General features: G+C 44.3%; 1 protein-coding gene across 4 annotated transcripts in view; it reads left to right on the forward strand.

Annotated features, from left to right (window-relative positions):
• Positions 1-20592, forward strand: part of LOC309568417 (sodium-dependent neutral amino acid transporter B(0)AT2-like) — a 500552-nt gene that overhangs the window by 382632 nt on the left and 97328 nt on the right. The gene's annotated exons all lie outside the window — the stretch shown is intronic.

Raw genomic sequence — 20592 nt, forward strand, 5'->3', positions numbered from 1 at the left:
GGTAGCATAAAACAAATTGGCCGAAAATGTTAACAAATTTTTGATTTTTACATTTTTTTGGGGGGAATTTCATATAAAAAAATGTGAAAAATATTGTTATTTTTGCAAAATTGACGCTCTTTTTTTGTTTATAGAGCATGATCAAAAAAGCGCACAGGTGATCAAATATCACCAAAAGAAAGCTCTGTTTGTGGGAAAAAAAGGACGCCAAATTCGTTTAGGTACAGCGTCGCACGACCGCGCAATTGTCCGTTAAAGTCACGCAGTGCCGAATCGCAAAATACCCCCTGGTCGGAATGGGGGTAAAATCTTCCGGGGCTTAAGTGGTTAATTGACACCCCCTGCGTATCGCATATGGCAGTGTGAACTGCCAGAGGTGCGGGTGCGATGCAGGAACACGCTGTATATTCGCAGCGTTCCCGCATCGCACAAATGTGAACCGGCACTCAGAAAGACGTTTAACTTCTCATGTCCTATCTGAAAGTGGATCCATGCTAAAACTACGGCGGCTGGTTGGCAAGTGGGTAAAGTGATTGTAAACAAACACCTTGGTAAACAACCCATGCAGTTTAAAATAGAAATGAAAGGCAAAACAATTGTGTTTAAATATAGAAAAATGTTTTCCATTTTATGATAAATGATCACATTCCCTCTGTTCTCAGTGGCATAAGAGCTGTGGGGAGGAGAGGCAGCAGCACACTGAGCTTACCAGTGAAAGGCCAGCTTGGGGGGGGGGGGTGTCAGGACAAGTCTGGTCATTGGAGGAGAGCAGGCTGAGTTCCCAGTATAGCTAGAGAACTGACCTCGATGCGCACCTCTAGCACATAGTTTTGTACACAACTAAATGCAACACTATAATCGATGGGCCCATACACCCCTGGTTCAAAAAGTGTAGCTGCTGACTTTTAATAATAAGCACACACTTACCTGTCCCACAATCCAGCGATGCGGGCTGCCCAAAGCCTCTCCCTCTCCCATCACAAGTGTGGGCACCCGGCTGTGACAGCTTGCAGCTTCACAGCCGGGTGCGTACTGCGCTTGCAAGAGTCACGCTGCGTGTCCTGAATGGCCGGGCAATCTTCTAGGACCTCTGATGTGTCCCAGAAGATTTCAGGGAGGGAGGGGGAGAAGAGAACTTCCACTCGGGGTGCCACAGTGCTCCGAGTGAAAGTAGGAGTGGGTAGCTGTCTAAACTAGGTACCCCACCCCCCCCCCCCCCCCCAAAAAAAAAAAGACATGCCAAATGTGGTATGTCGGGGGCTCAGGAGTACTAAACCGGTTCCCGACCGCCTGCCGCCGATTTACTGCGGCCCTCCTGCGCAAAACGATGTAGACCTACGTCAGTCACGTGCCTTCAGCTAGGGGGTTAGCGCGCTGCCGGCGGCACGCTCCCACCCCCACTCGGCAGCGAGGACTCCAATGCACGGGTTAGGTGGCTCAAATTGCCGCCTGACACCCGCGATCGTTTCTCACTGAGAGGAGGACGGTTGGCTGTTGCAAACACAGCTGACCGTTCTTCTCTCTAGAATGATCACAAAGCGCCTGTGATCCTTCTATATAGGATCGCATGTCTCTATGGTCATTTCACAAGCCACGCCCCCCACACAGTTAGAATTACTCCCCTAAGTACACATTTAACCCCTTGATCACCCACAGTGTTAACCCCTTCCCTGCCAGTGTCATTTATACAGTAACAGTGCATACTTTTAGCACTGATTACTGTAGTAATGTCACTGGTCCCCCCAAAAATGTCAGTTAGGGGGCTGATCTGTCCGCCGCAATGTCGCATTCCCGCTAAAAATTGCAGATCGCCGCCATTACTAGTAAAAAAATAAAAACACAAAAATGACATAAATCTTTCCCGTAGTTAGTAGACGCAATAACTTTTGCGCAAACCAATCAAAATACGCTTATTGCAATTTTTTTTTTTTTTTTTACCAAAAATCTGTAGCAGAAAACAAATTGGCCTAAAATGTTAAAACATTTTTATTTTTATTTTTTTTCAGAATGTTATATAGCAGAATGTGAAAAATATTGTTTTTCTTCAGAATTGTCACTCTTTTTTTTTTTTTTTTTTTTTTTTTGATGGCACAAAAAATAAAAATCGCAGAGGTGATCAAATACCACCAAAAGAAAGCTCTATTTGGGTACAGTGTCGCACGACCACGCAATTGTCAGTTAAAGTAACGCAGTATCGAATCGCAAAATAAGGCCTTGTCATTCAGGGGTAAAATCTTCCGGTCCAGAAGTGGAAGTTCCAATTTTGGGTGGAACTCTGCTTTAAGCTGGCATTTCCACTATACTGTACAATTAACAGGTGAAGAGCTGGTCTCTGCTTGGAGCTATCAAAAAAAAAAGAGGCAGCCAGCAAAGTTTTATCACAACATTGCTCAGCTGAGATAAAAAGAAACATTGTATCATTTGATATTTTTAGATCAAAGGGATGAACTTCCTCTGCAAATGAAGGGAGTTTAACCACTTAAAGTCCAGGCCTTTGCCTGACACTTGTTGCTTACAAGTTAAAATCAGTATTTTTTTTGCCAGAAAACATCTTAGAACCTCCAAACATTATGCATATTTTTTTTAGCAGAAACCCTAGAGAATAAAATGGTGGTCATTGCAATATTTTATGTCACACTGTATTTGCGCAGCGGTCTTTCAAAAGCATTTTTTTGGGAAAAAATACACTTCAATGAATTTAAAAAAAATAAACTAAACAGTAGTTATAAATGTCAGTGCTGCTCAAAAATTAATAATTTATTAATAATAAAGTGTACTAGTGCTAAATCAAACCTATAAATATAAAGTGTTAAATACTGTGAATAAAGTGTATACGTGCTAAATCAATTGCTCATATAACACAAAGTGCAACATACACAAATATCAAGCAAAAATTATTTTCATTCTATGGTAATAAATGTGCATAAAAATAAATTATTTACAGTGCCTTGCGAAAGTATTCGGCCCCCTTGAACTTTGCGACCTTTTGCCACATTTCAGGCTTCAAACATAAAGATATAAAACTAATTTATTGTGAAGAATCAACAACAAGTGGGACACAATTATGAAGTGGGAAAAATTTTATTGGATATTTCAAACTTTGTTAACAAATAAAAAACTGAAAAATTGGGCGTGCAAAATTATTCAGCCCCTTTACTTTCAGTGCAGCAAACTCTCTCCAGAAGTTCAGTGAGGATCTCTGAATGACCCAATGTTGACCTAAATGACTAATGATGATAAATAGAATCCACCTGTGTGTAATCAAGTCTCCGTATAAATGCACCTGCACTGTGATAGTCTCAGAGGTCCGTTTAAAGCGCAGAGAGCATCATGAAGAACAAGGAACACACCAGGCAGGTCCGAGATACTGTTGTGAAGAAGTTTAAAGGCTGATTTGGATACAAAAAGATTTCCCAAGCTTTAAACATCCCAAGGAGCACTGTGCAAGCGACAATATTGAAATGGAAGGAGTATCAGACCACTGCAAATCTACGAAGACCTGGCCGTCCCTCTAAACTTTCAGCTCATACAAGGAGAAGACTGATCAGAGATGCAGCCAAGAGGCCCATGATCACTCTGGATGAACTGCAGAGATCTACAGCTGAGGTGGGAGACTCTGTCCATAGGACAACAATCAGTCGTATACTGCACAAATCTGGCCTTTATGGAAGAGTGGCAAGAAGAAAGCCATTTCTTAAAGATATCCATAAAAAGTGTTGTTTAAAGTTTGCCACAAGCCACCTGGGAGACACACCAAACATGTGGAAGAAGGTGCTCTGGTCAGATGAAACCAAAATTGAACTTTTTGGCAACAATGCAAAACGTTATGTTTGGCGTAAAAGCAACACAGCTCCTCACCCTGAACACACCATCCCCCACTGTCAGACATGGTGGTGGCAGCATCATGGTTTGGGCCTGCTTTTCTTCAGCAGGGACAGGGAAGATGGTTAAAATTGATGGGAAGATGGATGGAGCCAAATACAGGACCATTCTGGAAGAAAACCTGATGGAGTCTGCAAAAGACCTGAGACTGGGACGGAGATTTGTCTTCCAACAAGACAATGATCCAAAACATAAAGCAAAATCTACAATGGAATGGTTCACAAATAAACATATCCATGTCTTAGAATGGCCAAGTCAAAGTCCAGACCTTAATCCAATCGAGACTCTGTGGAAAGAACTGAAAACTGCTGTTCACAAACGCTCTCCATCCAACCTCACTGAGCTCGAGCTGTTTTGCAAGGAGGAATGGGCAAAAATTTCAGTCTCTCGATGTGCAAAACTGATAGAGACATACCCCAAGCGACTTACAGCTGTAATTGCAGCAAAAGGTGGCGCTACAAAGTATTAACCTAAGGGGGCTGAATAATTTTGCACGCCCAAAAAGGCATGATCATTCATTGGAATGCATGAAGAACTGTATGCATCTAAACGTGAGTACTTTAGGTGTGCATTTTATGCAGGATCCTTGTTAAAACGGAATGGGGTGAAATATGTGTCGGCCGGCCAAAAATCAAAGAAGCTGAAGGGAAAATTTTCAGCCGAACAATCAGAAGCACCCACTGTTGAGCTATCCTGACAGCCACTGGTGCCTCCACTGTATGGATTGAGGAACGTGTAAGGTCTCTTTCACACAGGCAATCTCATCCAATCCGCTCCGCCTGTCAGTTTTTTAGGCAGACCGGATCGGGTGCTCCATGCATCCCTATGGGGCAGCGGGTATAATCTCCGCTGACACCCGCTGGTATCCGATCTGATCCTGTCCGTGAAATCCAGACACATTGAAATCCTATTTTCCATCTGTCTGGCGGATCAGATGGGATGGGATTGGATGAGAATGGACAGGAGGTTCGTTCCCATCCGATCTCCCATAGAGGACAGCAGGGGGATCTGACAGCTCCATCTCTGCACACAGAGCGGAGACGGAGCTGTCATCTGCCTGCTCAGCGGGATCGATGGATCGATCCCCCCCGCTGAGCAGAACGGACTCCGTCAGGCGGTGCGCCCCTGTGAAAGGGTCCTTAGACTTTTGTGTTTGGATCACAGGCTGAATGAAAACAAAGTAGAAGTCAGGGCTCGAGTCGTGCAAGAACGCATGGGAACGGCGTTCCTGTACTTTATCCACAGCAGAAACGTCATTCCCATTAGCCGCTGTCAAGGGGGGACCACAATCCCCTGCTGTGCAGCTATTTAGAAAAAAAAAATGTCTCCGGGCCCCCCTGTGTTCGGTGGGAGCAGGGACAGTAAGTGGATTATTTTATCAGTTTCAAGTTTAGGTGGATTAAATAGCCGAAGCACGCTACACAATTGAAGCCTGGTCACCAGCCTCTTCAATGTGAATAGACTGCGACAGTCTATGACCCCCTGCACTGTGTACATTACATAGTCCTGACCCCCTGCACTGTGTACATTACATAGTCCTGACCCCTGCGCTCTGTACATTACATAGTCCTGACCCCCTGCACTCTGTACTCCTTTTTTCTCTGCTTGCTGGCTGTGGGCTAGGGGGAGTGGTGGTCGGGCTCTGGCCCCAGGCCGGTCAGATGGGGGGGACCTTGTCAAGTAGGCTATATGAGGCCCAATGATTTCTAACATCAGCCCTGCCTGTACCATGTCTGCAGCCCCTGACCACCTCCTGTACCATGTCCGCAGCCCCTGACCACCTCCTGTACCATGTCCGCAGCCCCTGACCACCTCCTGTACTATGTCCGTAATCTCAGACTCTGACCATCTCTTGTCTTTTATCATGTCTGCAGTCTCTGAGAGGGTGTCCTGGAAAGGAGTCAAGAGTGGGAGCTCCGTCGGGGTGGGGTTCACAGGAGAAGTCAGACATATGTGGACTGTGGAGAGGAGACTATAGGATAAAACCAGAGCATGGTGCACCTAAGAAGAGGTCATTGACAGTGCTGCTAGGCCAGTTTTTTTTTTTGGGGGGGGGGGGGGGGGGTCACTGATGGAAGGGGGAGTGAATACAATAATGTAAGGGGGCACTGATATAGAGGTTCCCCCTTATATCAGGACCCCCTTCCTTAGTGCATTCACTCTTCAGAAGGTGGTCTCTGGTCACCAGAGTCCCCCCTACATCAGAGTTCCCGGCATTCCCCTTTACATCAGTCTGCAGGATTCCCCCTTACAGTGCAAGGGGGAACTCTGTGGACGCTGATGGAAAGGGGAGCTCTGATGTAAAGGGGAATGCTGCAGACCCTGATGTAAGTGGGAACTCTGATGTAAAGGAAACACAGTTGACTCTGATAGAGGGTGGTCTCTGGTGACCAGAGCTCCCTCCCTTATATCAGAGTTCCCCTTTAGATCATGATGTGCAGATTTCCCCTTTATGCACTGTAAGGGGGAATCCTGCAGACTTTGATGTAAGGAGGAACTCTTTGTTGGCTGGGTTATATTAACCTGACCTTCGTGTAAATTGAGAAATATGGCTTTTGACTTTTGTTTTGTTTAATTTAAACACATTGCCAATAGCACTATCTACACGTTTTATAGTTTAAATATTGATATTTGCACTGTTTATCACAGAATACGGGCAATTTAGGTACTTTTGGGAGGGAATCTTGGATGAGTTACCACACTTTTTTTTTTTTTTCCCCAGGACTTGACCCCTGGTAGAAGTGTATGGACAGGTGTTAAAATAAAACTATAGGTAAAACTTTTTTTTTTTTAGTATTGGATGGAGTAAAGCTGGCCATACATGGATAAAAATTAAGCCAACCGATCGTTCAATTTTCTTAAGAATAGTGTGCTTACTTTGACAGTCGTTTTTTGTTTCAAGTTTAAAAAAGAATGAACTGAACACGTTGGATTTTTTTTTTCTTTGATGAAATGATTCTCTAATTGTTTATAGGTCATCTATTAAAAAAAACAAAAAAATAAAACAAAAACATTTCCAAGTGAAATGCGCATGAGCAGTAGAAGTAGTAGTAATCAATGGAGGTAGTAGTAGTTACCAATTGGAAAAAAAGAAGACTATTCATGTTGAAAATCTAGAAAAATGCAGAAATTCACAGCAAAGTTTTCAATACAATGATTGGGCCATCGAATGTTGGATCAAAAGTACAAATTTGAATTTTGTACAAAATGTTGTTCATTTTTCTGTCCAGGTATGGCCAGCTTAAGGGAAGGTTATAACCTACCTCAGGTTTTTTTAGTTATTTCTTTTTTTTTTATTTGCCATCTGTGTCTCGTTGGTGAGATTTCCATTCACATCCTGTGCCATAGACAAAACAGGCAGTAAGAGGAAATCCCTCCAAAGTGAGAAAATTCCTGGCTGCCACTAGAATTAGTGTCCCCATTGGAAGATTTCCCTTTCATTCCTGTTCTGATTACTGCTCAAAATTTGGGATCATCATTGAGGCTACGTTCACATCTAGCCTTTGCTATTTTTTCAGATGTTTTTTTGGGCGTTTTATGGGTGTTTTTGTGCAGGCATTTTCAGGTTAAAAAGTGACCAATAAAAAAAAAAGCTCATGTACTTTTTCTTTTCTCGACTGGCTTTTTGCTTAAGGCGACAGAACGCTCAGATGTGAACACAGGGCCATTGAAATGAATGGGTGTGACGAAACCAGCTATTCGGACATATAACCTGTGTGGGGGTATATACTGGAGGACCATGGGAGTGGTGTTGCTTTGGACTCTGGTCCATGTCAACCCAAGAACAGACTCTGAGACTGGAATCATTGTTACAGGCCTAAAGCTGCCTGTTACAGCAGAGGACTTCTCCACACAATGAGAGACTAAAGAGATGCTAATGACTCAAACTCAGCTATTGTCTACTGTGGGGATGTGTATTGACATTTAGACCCCGTTCACACTGGGGCGACTTGTCAGGCGACCTGGTCGCCTGACAAGTCGCCGTGGGTCGCCTGCCATAGAGTAGCACAGGACCCGTTCTAATAGGAGCGACACAAGTCGCTCCGACTTAGAAAAAGGGTCCCGAGCTTCTTTGGGGCGACCAGGAGCGACCTGCATTGACTTCAATGATATGAAGTCCGTGCCGGCCGCTCCGAGGTTGCGGTGCGAGCTGCGCACCGAGACTTCACAGGTCGCCCCCGCAAGTCGGGTCGCGCCTGTGTGAACCGGCTCTTATAGTAAGGTGTTTTGAAATCGAAGACGGGCAATCTGCGAGCCTACGTCTTCTGCTGTCATCTGTTTTAGAGGTGGTTTTGTCTTTACACCTCTAGGAATACTTATTCTGCTTTGTTTTGAGGGCTTGTTGTTTGTTGAGTTAATTATGATAATGTTGCAGTCTCATTCACCAATTGTCTCTTTCCAGATGACCAAGGTATGTTGACTATGTTCGTATGCAATTTCATTTGCATATGATAATGAAATCAAACACATGAGACTGTATATATTGGAAGTGAGTTGTTGAATAAAGTGTCTTTTGTTTTACCCTTCATCTAGCTTAGGCTGATGTTTGGGGGGAATTGAGGGGCCAGGTCACTGCATCAGGTGAGATTCTGGAGACCTAAGACAGAAATACTTGATCCAAGTATTGGGGATCTGTTACAATGGGATTGTCTTGTTGGGCGTTTTTAGAGCTGAGACTTAGAGCAGAAAATCTCCCAAAAATTCCTAGATGTGAACGGAGCCTAAAGCTGGCCATACACTAGCCGAAAAATCATTCAAACTCATTTTCGAAAAATCGAGCGTGAGAGCAGACGATCGTGCCATCATGTAATGACCGAATTTCGAGCGATAAATCGTTCAATGGACGTTTTTTGTTCAGTTTGTCACATATACTTAGTGCAAACAGTTCGGCCGAGAAACACATTATTCTTTCAATTTATCATTAGTTTGGCAGAATTTTCCAAACTCTTCCTTCAATTTTTCAGCTCTGAAAAGTTAGAAACAATTTTCTATGTGTGCCCATTAACTGGACGAAAAACGAACAATCAGACCAAATGACAGATTTTTCGAACGATTTTTCGCCTAGTGTATGGCCAGCATAACTTTCAGTTTTGGTGATCGCAGTAAACAGGACAAATGGAGAGGGTGAATCTCCCTAACATGGATACAGACAGCAATGAAAAATGACAGGGGTTCTAATTCTTCTCCACACTATCCAAAATTAAACAAAAAAAGTTTTGCCTATGGTTATACTTTAAATGTTTTGTATTGGAACAATGCTTTTGTGCAGTTGGCAGTTACACGTTGCTGACAAGGTACACATAACATACATGGGTCACTGGGGAAACAGTCACGGTTAATGCATAAATATAGACGGCAGTTTCTATAGGACAGCGTCTTCAGAAGAAAGGGAATCCTAAGCTTTATATTATACATAAAAATCACCAAAATAATGGTGTTCCTGACCCTGCGCTGAATGGCTGGAATCTCTCTACTGCTGGCACCAGACATTTCTGTTGGGACTCATAATGTGCTTGGTATTATTCCTAACAAAATGGTTTCTAGTTGGGTACCTTATTAAATGTTAAAGTCAACCTTTTGTCCATACAGGCGGTCCCCGGGCTACAAACATCCGACTTACAAACGTCTCCTACTTACAAACGAAGGGAGACAACAGGAAGTGAGGAGAAATCTCCCCCCTAGGAAGGGAAATTCACTCCTGTAAGGCTCCTTTCATACGGGCGCACCGCCCCAACGGAGTCCGTTCTGCTCAGCAGGGGATCGATCCGCCGTTTCCTGCTGAGCAGGTGGATGACAGCTCCGTCTCTGCGCTGTGTGCAGAGACGGAGCTGGCAGATCCCCGCCGTCCTCTATGGGGAGATCGGATGAGAACGGACCGCCTGTCTGTTTTCATCCAATCCCATCACATCCGATGCTCCAGGCGGATGGAAAATAGGGTTTCCATCTGTCCGGATTTCATGGATCGGATCGGATAGCAGCGGGTGTCAGCGGACATGTCTCCACTGACACCCACTGCCCCATAGGGATGCATGGAGCATCTGATCAGGTCCGCCTCAAAAAAACTGACAGGTGGAGCGGATCGGATTGCCCATGTGAAAGGGGCCTAACTCAATCCTCAATCCACAGAGTGGTGGCACCAGCGGCTGTCAGGATACCTCAACAGTGGGTGCATCTGATTGTTTAGCTAAAAATGTGAAAAGGAGCCTAATGCCCCGTACACACGTGCAGATTGTCGGCCGAAAAGATTCGGCCGCCGAACGATCGGCCGATTTTCGGCTTGTTAGTATGATGCTGCCGACAGCGCACTTTCGGCCGAAAAGAATCTGTCGTGCAAGCATTAAAATTTTTGTATGCCGACACCAGAACGGCCGATTGTTCGCCAGTCATTACAGAATTCGGCCGACAGACAGCAGATTTGCAAGACTGGGCATGCTCAGAAAAGAAAAAACACACGGAAAGTTAACCATCACATGACATCACTTCTGCAGTCGGCTGTAGTCGGCAGACAAAATTTGTGTGCAGTCTTTTGCACTTTTCAGCGGACACGACAGCCCGGGGACAAAAGAAGGCCGATTGGTCGGCCGACGATCGGTACGTGTGTACGAGGCATTAGTGTTATCATGGGAAAAAGGTGTCTCCACTGAAGCTTTATCACCAATCCTTGTTTCCACAACCCAAATTTTTCAAAATCCAGTTCTAGGGACAGAAAGTGAGGTGAAATCTTCTGAACAGGGGTACAGACAGCATATTTAACTGAAATATATAAGTTTTGCTGTTTTGAATGCTGTCATTTTTTTGAATTTGGCGCCAAATACCCGGGAAAGTGATGTCATGATATCACTTCTGGATTTTTACATGGAGACCCGATCAGAGCCGAAGGTGGCTTTGATCGGGTCTTCGGCGGCCGTGCAGGTAGGATGCTCGGGTCTCCCGGTGGGACGGGAGACACGGGCGAGCCGTGGGAGGGGGAGAACGTCCCCTCCCGCTCCTTGTAATGACAGCCGAGCGGCTTCTCAGCCGCATCGGTTGTCATTACAAGACAGCCGACCGTCGGCTATGGCCGCTGGTACCGGGTGATGCCTCTAGCTGCAGGCATCACTCCGGTACAAGCACTTTCCCGAAATATCGGTACCCTCAGGGGCCGATTCCGATATATTGGGGAAAGTGTAGATCGGCCCTCGATATATCGGTCGATCCCTAATTAGAACACAGGAGTGATGGTTGCTGGAAATGGGCCTCTGTTACACCTATGTAGATATTCAATTAAAAATCAGCCGTTTCCAGCTAGAATATTCATTTACCACATTAAAAATGTCTAGACTGTATTTCTGATTAATTTTAATGTCCCCTTCATTGAAAAAAAACAGTGCTTTTCTTTCAAAGAGAAGGACATTTCTATGTGACCCCAAACTTTTGAACGGTAGTGTATGCATGATGACTTTTCATTAAGTGAGGGGATGCTGCTGCTTTTGGTTTTTCTTGAGATTACTTTACTTGGCCTTTGGTGTAATCAATCAGATTTTAGGAGCCCAAATTTTTCAGGAAAAGGCTTTTCACCATTTTGAAAAATGGGGGACAGGGTTTATCTTCTGTGAGGGCATCCATACTTTTAAGGATGTAGGTGAGGAATTCTGCATCCACTTCCAGCAGTAGATTTCATTAGTGGACGCCTACTGGGACACACTGGTGTGGACAGAAGATTCCCTGTCCTGTACAGTAGTGGAGTCCTAGTAGAGTTTGTAGATCCCAGTACTAGTGATCACATATGCTGGTTATCTGTTGATGACATTGGCTAAGGCTATGTTGTCAAATACGCTTCCAAACCAAAGGCACTACAAAGCCCACTTTGTAGTTCTACAGCTACAAATTTTTGTATGAGGAAGCTGTGTGTAAATACTATTTATCATTCAATAATTGCATTTGGAGAAAGAGGAAGCGGATGAATTGCTTAAAGACAAGGCTTGCTCAGTGCAATAGCTTCCTCCTGGCAGTTTGTGGTTTAGATGTAGAGCTAAATCCAGAACAATGGAATATTGGTAAGTAAATGGTCTGATATGCAGTGCAGTGAGTGCGCCAGAATGCGTATTGTGTTTTTTTTTTTTTAGATGGTGAATAAATAAAAAATAACATTATAATAATATGATAATACATTTAAATATAGTCCATAAGCCCCCGTTCACACTAAGGCGACCTGTGAGGCGACCTGATCGCCTCACAGGTCGCCGTAGGTCGCCTCCCATAGGGAAGCTGTGGACCCGTTCTAATAGGAGCGACACAAGTCGCTCCGACTTAGAAAAAGGGTCCGGAGCTTCTTTGGGGCGACCAGGAGGCGACTGCCATAGACTTCAATGTTATGAAGTCCGTGGCGGCCGCTCCTAGGTCGCGGCGCGAAGTAGCGTCGCCCCTATGTGAACGGGGGCTAAAATTATTCTATATAAATGTAATTATCAGTAGTGCAAAAATAATATAAAAAGTGATATTTAAAACAAGGTGTGTTCCATGCTGTGTAGCCAACACCTCCTGCGCGGAGGTGACGTCATCGAGGTCCCAGCTACAGCCAGAGCCCACAAACCTGGAAGGAAGATTGGGAGACGATGGAAGCCCTGTCCAGCAGTTTTGTTCTATATTAAGTATTTCATAATGTTCTAGTATGCAATGTTTACTAGCACATTATGCCATTGCCTTTTCAGGGGATTTTTTTGCCAGCCGTGGTTTACTACCTCGTTAATAATATAATAATAATATATTATTGATTATTCTGCTATATTATCAATTATTTACAATAAACCAGTGTGCATGAGGCCTAAGGCTGCATTCACATGTCAGCGTATGGATCGCGGGCAGAATCGCCGTGATTCCGCCCGCGATCCGGAAATCATTGCAAATCCTGGGACGCCTGTGCGTTGCCCATGATTTGCAATAGCACCCCAAACGCTGAGCGATGTTGCCGCGATTTCCGCCTGCCGAATCGCGGTAACATCGCGAAAAAAAAACGCGGGACGCATTACGCTCCAAAGAAGCTCTTGTACTTTTTTGGGTGTAATGCGTCCCGCAATTTTTTTTTTTTGCGCAATGTTACCGCGATTCGGCAGGCGGAAATCGCGCCAAAATCGCTCAGCGTTTGGGGTGCTATTGAAAATCACGGGCAACGCACAGGCGTCCCGCGATTTGCAATGATTTCCGGATCGCGGGCAGAATCGCGGCGATTCTGCCCGCGATCCATACGCTGACATGTGAATGCAGCCTTATACTCTGGAATAGTTCACAGTTCTTTAATAAACTATTTCCTGATGGAAAAAATTAAATAAAATTAGAGAGGACCAACACTTATGACATGAATGGAGTGTCCTACAACGTCATTTAGCTTGACTTAATGAAACTATAAACTCGAAGTACATGTGACCCATCTTGTGACATTGCATTAGCATGTTAAAATTTACAATTCCCCCTTACTGTTAGGTTGATCTAATGGCTTAAATACTTTGAGTCACTGACTTAGACATGTATACTCAGACATGTAGTATTTTTATTATTATACAAAGTTTATATAGCGCTAACAGTTTGTGCAGTTCTTTATAATATAAAGGGAGACCATATAGTTGCAATACAACTCAAGAAAAGAGGATAAGAGCTTACAATCTAAAAGGGGAAAGTGATACATAAGGTAATAAGTGAGGGATGGCAAGACAGTCATAGAAAGGACACATATTACATGAGATTTCTGCTGTAACGGGGCAGAAGGGAAACACAGATTCGTGTCTGCAGGGGACCTTAAGGGTCACACAAAAAGTGCTGAAGGGCTGCGGGTAGGGCACCAGAGAGGTAGGGAGTTCTACAGGATGGGAAAGGCTCTAGAGAAGTTTTGGACGTGAGTATTGGAGGAGATATGCAGATATGGAGATCGTCTTTATTTGCTGTAGCCTTATTCTGACTAAACAATCCAAAAATGATAGAGTGCAAAGGGTGGTGATTAATGGGGAGTACTCGGATTGGGCCGGTGTGGAAAGTGGGGTCCCCCAAGGTTCTGTCCTGGGGCCAATCCTGTTTAATTTATTCATAAATGATCTAGAGGAAGGGATATCTAGCAAAATCTCAGTATTTGTGGATGATACTAAACTAAGCATGCCAATATCTTCTATACAGGATGTGGAAACCTTACAAGCGGACCTGAACAAAATAACGGGGTGGGCAACTACATGGCAGATGAGGTTTAATGTTGAAAAATGTAAAGTAATGCACTTGGGTGCCAGAAACCAGAAAGCAAACTACTCACTAGGGGGGGAACCTCTGGGTGAGTCTAGGATGGAAAAAAACCTGGTGGTACTGGTAGACAACAGGCTTGGCAGTGGCATGCAATGCCAAGCTGCTGCAAGCAAAGCCAACAGAATACTGGGTTGTATAAAAAAGGGGATTCACTCCAGAAATAGATTATTCTCCCACTCTACAAGACTCTGGTCCGGCCACATCTGGAGTATGCTGTCCAGTTCTGGGCACCGGTCCTCAGGAAGGATGTGCTGGAACTGGAAAGAGTCCAGAGAAGGGCAACAAAAATGATTAGGGGAATGGAGGACATCAGCTATGAGGAAAGACTACAAGCACTGAACGTATTCTCTCTGGAGAAGAGACGATTGAGGGGGGATATGATATCAATGTACAAATATTGTACTGGCGACCCTAGCATAAGGAACAAACTATTCAGAGAAAGGAGATACAATAAGACACGTGGCCATTTACTAAAACTAGAGGAAAGGCGGTTTAACCTTAAAATACGTAGGGGGTTCTTCACTGTAAGAGCGGTAAGGATGTGAAATTCTCTTCCGCAAACAGTCGTATCAGCAGGGAGCATCGATAGTTTCAAAAAACTATTAGATGGGCACCTTAAAGACCACAACATACAGGGGTATACAATGTACGGTTAACAGCAAACACACACACATCATAGGGGTTGAACTGGATGGACTGATGTCTTTTTTTCAACCTCACAAAACAAACTATGTATATGTAAGTAAGCCACCTGGGCCGTTCCTTTAGAGTCCTGCGCCGTAAGTGGCGGGTCTCTTACGCACATGACATCATCAAGGCTCCGCCCACTCACACAGCTGTAGTTTGCAAATCCGGAGGGAAGACCGGGTGAAGATGAAAGCCCTCTCAGCAGTGACAACTCGACACTGGAGGGTTTCATTTTCAGGTACGTTTCACATAATGTGCTTGTGTGTGATGCATACTAGCACAGTATGGCTTTACCTTGCAGGGTTGAAAAAAAAAAACACACACAGTGGTTTACTACCGCTTTAAGGCTGCTATAGAGATTGGAATCTTTTCAACTGTAGATTATATATATATATATACTATTATATAGTCAATGTTGTTCTTCTAGGTGTTTTCCATTTTTTGGAGAACAAAAGTGGACAGTGGTTTTCATAACCACATGCTCTGGAGCAATTTGTTCATGCAAAAATCTGCATTTTTGGGCAAATTACTTAACACCCCCATAACAGCATATCTTTTCAGAAAGCAGAGGCCTCATGGAATAAAAACATAGTAGTTGCAATTTTTTATGTTGCATAATATTTGCATGCATATTTTCAGGGAAAAATATAATCCAATTAATTTTAGTTCACATAAACAAAATATAATGCCCAATTTTTTGGTAAAATACAAAAGATGGGGTTGTGTTTCACTCCAATACTTTACATGTGTGGTGCTGTCGCAGTTTACATGTACCCTCGGCGCACGTTTGTACTTGTGAATATATGCAGGGTAATAGGGATGACGGTTCATTTTTTATTTTTTTTTTGTTTTTCATAAATTTTATTATAATTTTCATCTAACTTTATATAACTTTATAGCTATCACCAGGGATTACAATCCCCAGGTGATAGCATTGGGCAGGTGACAGGTACGGTTTATAGAGATATGAGGGGTCCGGTAGACTCCAGTGTCTTCCCTACCCTCCAAAGCCTCCTATGTGATCCTTAGCTCCCGGTAATTTATTTAACTGGTTAAGGACTGCCCGCCGCAGTTATACTGCAGCGGACAGCCCCTCCTTCGCAAACTGATGTAGGTATACGTCGGCCGCGCACTTTAAAACCTTGTGTGGTAACACAGTAAGGCTAAGTTCACTCTCATGTGGTTCAGAAATGCATGCTATATCGGGCGCATTGCAGCCCGCATGGAAACGCACTGCTCTTTAGCAGGTACGGAAGCCCATTCAAATGAACAGGCTGCTGAGCCTGCGATGCACAGATGCACGAATGTAAACCTAGCCTAACTCATGGGGAGCTAAACATAAAGCATTCACTGTGCATCACATCATAGTGTGGTGACTGGCATTTTTCCAGACTGGAAGTGCACTAGTCACTGCTTCTATGTGTCCTGCTCACATTGCAATGCAGCTCAAGAGACAGTTCAGTGAACCACAATAAAATCACCCTCCAGACCCCGTGATTCTCTCTGCTGCCATGTAGCGGTCCTTACCTCGCCATTCACAGCCCTGGAGCACTATGATGGATAGTCAGTCCAAGGCTGCAGATTATGGTGTACGGACCGTTACACTGGCAGCAAGGGGCATCGAAGCTACTTTGTGCAATGGGGTCCGGAGGGTGTCCAGAATATTTGGAGTTAGTTCACCTTTTCATCTTTTGTTAAAGTGAACTTACCCTTTAACAATTAGAAAGCATCTGGGTATTTTTTCCACTGCACACCACTGAACTAATAGGCATAAGGCAAATTGTCTATGCATTGTACTTGTCTGTGCAGCCTAACGCATATCATGTAAACGTTCCCTCAATGGGTTTTGGTAATGTGTCTAAGAGGGGAATTCCCCTCACGTTGGGAAGATTTACCCCAACTTCCTGTTGCATCTCTAGGACAGAAAGTGAATGGAAGCCTTCCCATCAGGACAGGCAGCAGAAAATCTTCTGATAGGGTTTAAACCAGGAATGGGCAAACTACGGCCCGGCGGACCTTTTTAATCCGGTCCGCCGAGCGCGCAGTGTTCCCCCAACCCCCCGGCTGCGGACCAGTACCGTGGATCAAACGGTACTGGGCCGCTCATGGAACTTCGGGAATGGCGGCCGGGGCGCATAGAGCAGTGCGCCCCGAGCCTGCCCATTGTCTGACAATAGCGAATGAAAATTCGCTATTGTCACACGGATCCTCCTCCTGGCCAATCAGGAAGCGGGTCATCCCCATGCCATTGGCCGAGGAGGAGGCGGGAGGACTGAGGACTCGAGAAGACGCCGGGGGACTGAAGAGAAGCGCTGCCTGAGGTAAGTGCACTGGTCTCGCGGGGGGGGGGGGGGGGGCTGGCATATCTGCATTGAAAGGGGGCCCTGGCATATCTGCATTGAAAGGAGGCACACTGGCATATTTACATTGAAAGGGGGCACGCAGGCATATTTGTATTGAAAGGAGGCACACTGGCATATTTGCATTGAAAGGGGGCACGCGGGCATATCTGCATTGAAAGGGGGCACGCAGGCATATCTACATTGAAAGGGGGCCCCCTGGCATATCTGCATTGAAATTCACACATACACACTGTCCATCTACTCTTGGTCCGGCCCCCGGGTCCAATATATGAACCCATTGCTGCCCTCGAGTCAAAAAGTTTGCCAACCCCTGGTTTAAACCCATATACTTCAAACCCAATACTTCAAAACATGCACCTTACTGCCTATGTTTTTCTCCAGCAAACTCCTAGTATTAGATTAGGGCCTGCAGCACACTGTGGTGGTCTTTCAAGGCTTGATGGGATGACATTGCTGTGGCTCCTCTTCTTGAGTTCTTGCTGTGCCCTAGATAACCTTTGACATTGGAGCGTTTTGTACAAGTCACACCCTATTGCCGGCAACGGCAGTGTTCAAATCAATGCAGGCCCGACTTTGCGGTGCTCTATCCATTGGAAAAAGTAGTACATGCACTACTTTTGGGGATTTCGGGTGCAACTTCAATAGACATATGTGCATGAAGTCGCACAGATATCTTCAAAGTTGCACTGAGACGTGGCTTTAAAATTGTGCAATTTTAGATGAAGTCGCACAATTTGAATGTGAACAGGCTGTTAATGTGTTCTTGGTAATTCTGTCCCTGTCAGTTCAATAACTAGTTGGATGTAATAAAGGTCTACAATACTTTAACACCTCATTGTATTTCATAATGTACCTGGTCTATAGAACAGCCCTATGGTGACAAAGCATAGTAGTAAGACGTGAAAGCTCCAGGCTACTAAAACCAAACGAGTGAGAAGGAACAAAAGTCTAGATGTGCAAAGAAGTGGAGAGATGGAGGGTTACAAATAAAAGCGAACAATCTTTTTGGCCAATAGACTGCATTTCCAAAACCTTCACCTCCTGTGAACTTAGCAGTGTGCACCTGATGTATGATTCCCAAGCATGTGTGACACCTGGCCTGTGTGGCAGTTCTCTCTGCTTTTATATATGTATTGGGCTATGCCAATGGTTGTCTTTACTTTTGAGCTAAAGAGGGCCTCAAATGCAGCCCCTGACATTACCACAGGGCCACACATAATGTTCAGTAGATATAAATCTTGATAGGACTGTCAGAAACTGCAGACCTAATAGAGGAAATGAGTGTCACAGAGTGACTAGAATTTTGTCCGGGGATATGCTGCACAACACAATATCAAACTGGGAACATGTTATATGGGGCTAGTAGAGATCAATGCTATTTCCCTAATCCATGTTCCCACTACAGACAGTCAAGGTTAAAGGGCGTCACATCATATACCAAAGGGCCGCATGCGGCCCTTAGGCCACAGGTTGGGCACTGGGGAACGATGCAGATGATGCGGTATGTGGCTGTATACAATCTGTGCTTGGTAATGCCCCGTACACACGTACCGATTGTCGGCCGTAAATATTCGGCCGAAGACCGATCGGCCGATTGTAGGCTTGTTAGTATGATGCTTCCGGCAGCCGACATCGCATTTTCAGCCGAACAGAATCTGTCGTGCAAGCATTAAAATTTTTGTATGCCGACACCAGAACGACCGATTGTTCCTCAGTCAGTACAGAATTCGGCCGACAGACAGCAGATTTGCAAGACTGGGCATGCTCAGAAAAGAAAAAACACACGGAAAGTTAACCATCACATGACATCACTTCTGCAGTCGGCTGTTGTTGGCCGACAAAATTCATGTGCAGTCTTTTGCAGTTTTCAACCGACAGGACAGCCCTGGACAAAAGACGGCCGACGTTCGGTACGTGTGTACGAGGCTTAAGCCTTTGCACTGTGTTCAAGATGAACACGCAAACAGGGTGTTTTTGGCGCGTTTTCTTGTGTGGGAACATGAGGGTGTCTATATGGTATTCCTGATGCTAATTTTTACCAGTTAGGAAAAGAGCTTGGTATTCTATTGCACACAATACTGTGCCCATGTGTGATCAAAAGTGTGGGAGTTTTACACAACAGATCAACAGATGACAATCCTCAAATGTACTTCTGGTCTTTCTCAAGTAAACATCTGCCGTGTTGCTTTGGAAAGACGAAGGAGAAATGTGTTGTGTGCTGTGTGTGTATAGCAGGGGTCTTCAAACTATTGCTCTCCAGTTGTTCAGGAACTACAATTCCCATCATGCCTAGTCATGTCTGTGAATGTCAGAGTTTTTCAATGCCTCATGGGATGTGTAGTTCCTCAGAATTCTGGAGGGCCGTAGTTTGAGGATCCCTGGTGTATAGGGTTGGTCCAGCTTCGTGTCCTGTGTGTATGTACAGTATGTAAAATATATATGTGTCTATGTGCTGTAGTAAACTGGCCGCTGGCACAAACAATTAGTGTGCACAATGTGGGTAAACTAAATAAATAAATAAATAAATAAATTTTTATATATATATATATATATATATATATATATATATATATATATATATATATATATATGGGCACCGGTCCTCAGGAAGGATGTGCTGGAACTGGAAAGAGTCCAGAGAAGGCCAACAAAATAATTAGGGGAATGGAGGACATCAGCTATGAGGAAAGACTACAAGCACTGAACCTATTCTCTCTGGAGAAGAGACGATTGAGGGGGGATATGATATCAATGTTCAAATACTGTACTGCGACCCTAGCATAAGGAACAAACTATTCAGAGAAAGGAGATACAATAAGACATGTGGCCACTCACTAAAACTAGAGGAAAAGCGGTTTAACCTTAAAGTACGTAGGGGGTTCTTTACTGTCAGAGCAGTAAGGATGTGGAATTCTCTTCCACAAGCAGTGGTATCAGCAGGGAGCATTGATAATTTCAAAAAACTATTAGATGGGCACCTTAAAGACCACAACATACAGGGGTATACAATGTACGGTTAACCGCAAACACACACACACATCATAGGTTGAACTGGATGGACTGATGTCTTTTTTCAACCTCACTAACTATGTAACTATATATATATATATATACACACACACAGTATCTCACAAAAATGAGTACTCCCAGTCCCATAAAATTTTTGTAAATATTTTATTATATCTTTTCATGTGACAACACTGAAGAAATTACACTTTGCTACAATGTAAAGTAGTGAGTGTACAGCTTGTATAAGAGCCGGTTCACACTACTCCAACTTGTCAGGCGACTTGGTCGCCTGACAAGTAGCTCCCAATGCTGTGCAATGGAACCGTTCTAATCAGAGCGATTCAAGTCGCTCTGACTTAGAAAAAGGTTCCTGCACTATTTTTTGGCG

This window comes from Pelophylax lessonae (genome assembly GCF_965119305.1).
Source record: "Pelophylax lessonae genome assembly, chromosome: 12".
Taxonomy (NCBI): domain Eukaryota; kingdom Metazoa; phylum Chordata; class Amphibia; order Anura; family Ranidae; genus Pelophylax; species Pelophylax lessonae.